Raw genomic sequence first — 5,394 nt, forward strand, 5'->3', positions numbered from 1 at the left:
TAATCAAATGTCTGAAAATATATAATTTCTTAGAAAAGCTGGGATTTATGGTTTTTTGAAGGTGTGATATAAACTTGAGAAATGTTGGTCTAATTGATTAATCTTTTGTTATCAAGTATTTTGTACATATATAAACACAAAAAAATGCCTATGTACTTACCACCTAACTCTCAAATATTAATATTTTGTATTATTTAAAAAAACATTATAGATACAGTTGAAGTACCCTGTATTCCCTTCCCTTGTTTTACTCTTCCATCTCTTCTTCTTTACAGGTAATTACTATCCTGAAATTGATGTTTTTCTTTGTCATGAAAATATTTAATACTATTTATAAATATGTAGCTATCATAATATAGAGCCATATATTTCTTGAATGCCATATATATGTCTATATATATTATAAATATGATATGCTATACTTATTGTTTTTTTTCTCAATGTTATATTTTTCAGATTTAGTAATGTTAAATATATAATTTTGTTCAGTGTTTGTTCTGTAGACTGAGTTGCAAACCATTAGTAGCACAATCAATTTAGTAGGTCATGAACTACTTTAGAAAAAAAGAAATAGAATAACAAAGAAAATAGAATGCACCACATGCGCTTAATTTAAGTATAGTTTAGTGAAAGTTCTCTCTTTTTCTCTCTCTTTTTACATATAAATTGAGTCATGGTGTAAACTACATTTCTAACTGTAGGTAAAACATTTGAAAGTCATAGCTCTAACTCATTTATTTTCATTACTATAAATTTCATTATATGAATGTACCACATTTTTCCTGTTGATATTCAATTGTTTGCACTATTTTACTATTAAAAATAATGCTGCAAAATACTGTTGAACAAGACTCCTTGTTCACATATGTAAGACTTTCTCTATATTATTTACAAGTAGAAGTGCTACAGTATTATGCATGTTCAGCTCTGCTGGATATTTCTAAATTCCTCTTCATTGTAGAGTTTTCATTAGCAGTGTACAATATCCATAGAATGTATCTACAACATCAAGAGTGAACCCTAATGTAAACTATGGACTTTGGGTAATAATGATGTGTCAACATGGGTTCATCAGTTTTAATAAATGTCACTGTGGTGGGGAATGTCAACAGTGGAGAAGGTTTTATGTGTGTGGGGACAGAGATTATATGGGAACTCTCTGTACTTTCAGCTCAATTTTTCCGTGAACCTACAACTGCTCTAAAAAAAATAAGGTTTATTAATTTAAAAAAGCAAAAAACTTCACCTGACTCTGGAGAACTATTGTCTATATAACCAACATGGCTTAAAGGCTTATTGAGACTTAAAAAATATTTTTTTGTGGGGGGAATATCTCAATAAAAAAATATAACACTAGGAGGTTTGGAAAGGGCTACTTATTTGACATTTAAAAAAAGCATGAGCAATGAAGGAAACATATTAGTGAAAAGGAATGAAATGTATCTTGACTACTTATGGAAGAGGGCACGACAGAACACAGGTTGAAAACCACTACTTTTTGATTCTTAAAACCAAAGAAAAAAAGTCAGTGCCTAGATAATTTTTCCAAGGCAGGAATTTGGCAATTTTTCTCTTGGCTCCAAGAGAAAAAATGGCATAATAGCACAAAAAATGTTTAGTAGTCCATGATTAGTTATTATTTTGTTTATACATCATAGTAAAAAATCTATTTTAAATATCGGGCTAGGAGACACTCAAGATGGCAGAAGACTAAGACATGGAGATCACCTTCCTCCCCACAAATACATCAGAAATACATCTACATGTGGAACAACTACAACAGAACACCTATTGGATGCTGGCAGAAGACCTCAGACTTCCCAAAAGGCAAGAAACTCCCCCCATACCTGGCCGTGTGGCTGACAGGGTCTTGGTGCTATGGCCGGGTATCAGGCCTGTGCCTCTGAGGTGGGAGAGCTGAGTTCAGGATATTGGTCCACGAGAGACCTCCCAGCTCCATGTAATATCAAGTGGCGAAAGCTCTCCCACAGATCTCCATCTCAACGCTAAGACCCAGCTCCACTCAATGACCAGCAAACTACAGTGCTGGACACCCCATGCCAGACAACTAGCAAGACAGGAACACAACCCCACCCATTAGCAAAGAGGCTGCCTAAAATCATAATAAGGCCACAGACATCCCAAAACAAACCACCGGATGTGGTCCTGCCCACCAGAAAGACAAGATCCAGCCTCATCCACAAGAACACAGGCACTAGTCCCCTCCCCCAGAAAGCCTACACAACCCACTGAATCAACCTTAGCAACTAGGGGCAGACACCAAAAACAATGGGAACTACAAACCTGCAGCCTGTGAAAAGGAGATACCAAACACAGTAAGTCAAGCAAAATGAGAAGACAGAGAAACACACAGCAGATGAAGGAGCAAGGTAAAACCCCACCAGACCAAACAAATGAAGAGGAAACAGGGAGTCCACCTGAAAAAGAATTCAGAGTAATGATAGTAAAGACGATCCAAAATCTTGGAAATAGAATGGAGAAAATACAAGAAACGTTTAACAAGGACCTAGAAGAACTAAACAGCAAATAAACAGAGATGAACAACACAATAAATGAAATTAAAAATTCTCTAGAAGGGATCAATAGCAGAATAACTGAGGCAGAAGAACGGATAAGTGATCAGGAAGATAAAATACTGGAAATAAGTATTGCAGAGCAGAATAAAGAAAAAAGAATGAAAAGAATTGAGGACACTCTCAGAGACCTCTGGGACAACATTAAACGCACCAACATTCGAATTATAGGGGTCCTAGAAGAAGAAGAGAAAAAGAAAGGGACTGTGAAAATATTTGATCAGATTATAGTTGAAAACTTCCCTAATATGGGAAAGGAAATTGTTAATCAAGTCCAGGAAGAACAGAGAGTCCCATACAGGATAAATCCAAGGAGAAACATGCCACGACACATATTAATCAAACAATCAAAATTTAAATACAGGGCTTCCCTGGTGGCGCAGTGGTTGAGAGTCCACCTGCCGAAGCAGGGGACACGGGTTCGTGCCCCGGTCAGGGAGTATCCCACATGCCACGCAGCGGCTGGCCTGTGAACCATGGCTGCTGAGCCTGCGCGTCTGGAGCCTGTGCTCCACAACAGGAGAAGCCACAACAATGGGAGGCCTGCGTAGCGCAAAAAAAAAAAAAAAAAAAAAAAAAAAAATTAAATACAAAGGAAAAACATTAAAAGCACCAAGGGAGAAACAACAAATAACACACAAGGGAGTCTCCATAAGGTTAAAAGCTGATCTTTCAGCAGAAACTCTGCAAGCCAGAAGGGAGTGCCAGGACATATTTAAAGTGATGAAGGAGAAAAATCTACAAACAAGATTACTCTACCCAGCAAGGATCTCATTCAGATTTGATGGAGAAATTAAAACCTTTACAGACAAGCAAAAGCTGAGAGAGTTCAGCACCACCAAACCAGCTTTACAACAAATGCTAAAGGAACTTCTCTAGGCAGGAAAAACAAGAGAAGGAAAAGACCTACTATAACAAACCCAAAACAATCAAGAAAATGGTAATAGGAACATACATATCAATAATTATCTTAAATGTAACTGGATTAAATGCTCCCACCAAAAGACACAGACTAGCTGAATGGATCCATAAACAAGACCCGTATATATGCGATCTACAAGAGACCCACTTCAGACCTAAGGACACATACAGACTGAAAGTGAGCGGATGGAAAAAGATATTCCATGCAAATGGAAATCAAAAGAAAGCTGGAGTAGCAATTCTCATATCAGACAAAATAGGCTTTAAAATAAAGACTATTACAGAAGACAAAGAAGGACACTACATAATGATCAAGGGATTGATCCAAGAAGAAGATATAACAATTGTAAATATTTATGCACCCAACATAGGAGCACCTCAATACATAAGGCAAATACTAACAACCATAAAAGGGGAAATCGACAGTAACACATTCATAGTAGGGGACATTAACACACCACTTTCACCAGTGGACAGAGCATCCAAAATGAAAATAAATAAGGAAACACAAGCTTTAAACGATACATTAATCAAGACGGACTTAATTGATATTTATAAGACATTCCATCCAAAAACAACTGAATACACATTCTTCTCAAGTGCTCATGGAACATTCTCCAGGATAGACCATACCATGGGTCACAAATCAAGCCTTGGTAAATTTAAGAAAACTGAAATCGTATCAAGTATCTTTTCTGACCACAACACTATGAGACTAGATATCAATTACAGGAAAAAATCTGTAAAAAATACAAACAAATGGAGGCTAAACAATACACTACTTAACAACCAAGAGATCACAGAAGAAATCAAAGAGGAAATCAAAAAATACCTAGAAACAAATGACAATGGAGACACGATGACACTAAACCTATGCGATGCAGCAAAAGCAGTTCTTAGAGGGAAGTTTATAGCAATACAATCCTACCTTAAAAAACAAGGAACAGGGCTTCCCTGGGGGCACAGTGGTTGAGAGTCCGCCTGCCGATGCAGGGGACACGGGTTCATGCCCCGGTCTGGGAAGATCCCACATGCCGTGGAGTGGCTGGGCCCGTGAGCCATGGCTGCTGAGCCTGTGTGTCCAGAGCCTGTGCTCTGCAACGGGAGAGGCTAGAACAGTGAGAGTCCCGTGCACCGCAAAAACCCCCCCAAAACCCCCCCAAAAAACCAAGGAACATCTCAAATGAAAAATCTAAACTTTCACCTAAAGCGATTAGAGAAAGAAGAACAAAAATCCCCAAAGTTAGCAGAAGGAAAGAAATCATAAAGATCAGATCAGAAATAAATGAAAAAGAAATGAAGGAAACAATAGCAAAGATCAATAAAACTAAAAGCTGGTTCTCTCAGAAGATAAACAAAATTTATAAACCATTAGCCAGACTCATGAAGAAAAAAAGAGAGAAGACTCAAATCAATAGAATTAGAAATGAAAAAGGAGAACAACTGACACTGCAGAAAAACAAAGGATCATGAGAGATTACTACAAGCAACTACATGCCAATAAAATGGAAAACCTGGAAGAAATGGACAAATTCTTAGACATGCACAACGTTCTGAGACTGAACCAGGAAGAAATAGAAAATATGAACAGACCAATCACAAGCACTGAAATTGAAACTGTGATGAAAAATCTTCCAACAAACAAAAGCCCAGGACCAGATGGCTTCACAGGCGAATTCTATCAAACATTTAGAGAAGAGCTAATACCTATCCTTCTCAAACTCTTCCAAAATATAGCAGAGGGAGGATCACTTCCAGACTCATTCTACGAGGCCACCATCATCCTCATACCAAAACCAGACAAAGATTTCACAGAAAAAGAAAACTACAGGCCAATATCACTGATGAACATAGATGCAAAAATTCTTAACAGAATACT

Source organism: Mesoplodon bidens (assembly GCF_964165515.1).
Source record: "Mesoplodon bidens genome assembly, chromosome: 16".
Classification (NCBI taxonomy): Eukaryota; Metazoa; Chordata; class Mammalia; order Artiodactyla; family Ziphiidae; genus Mesoplodon; species Mesoplodon bidens.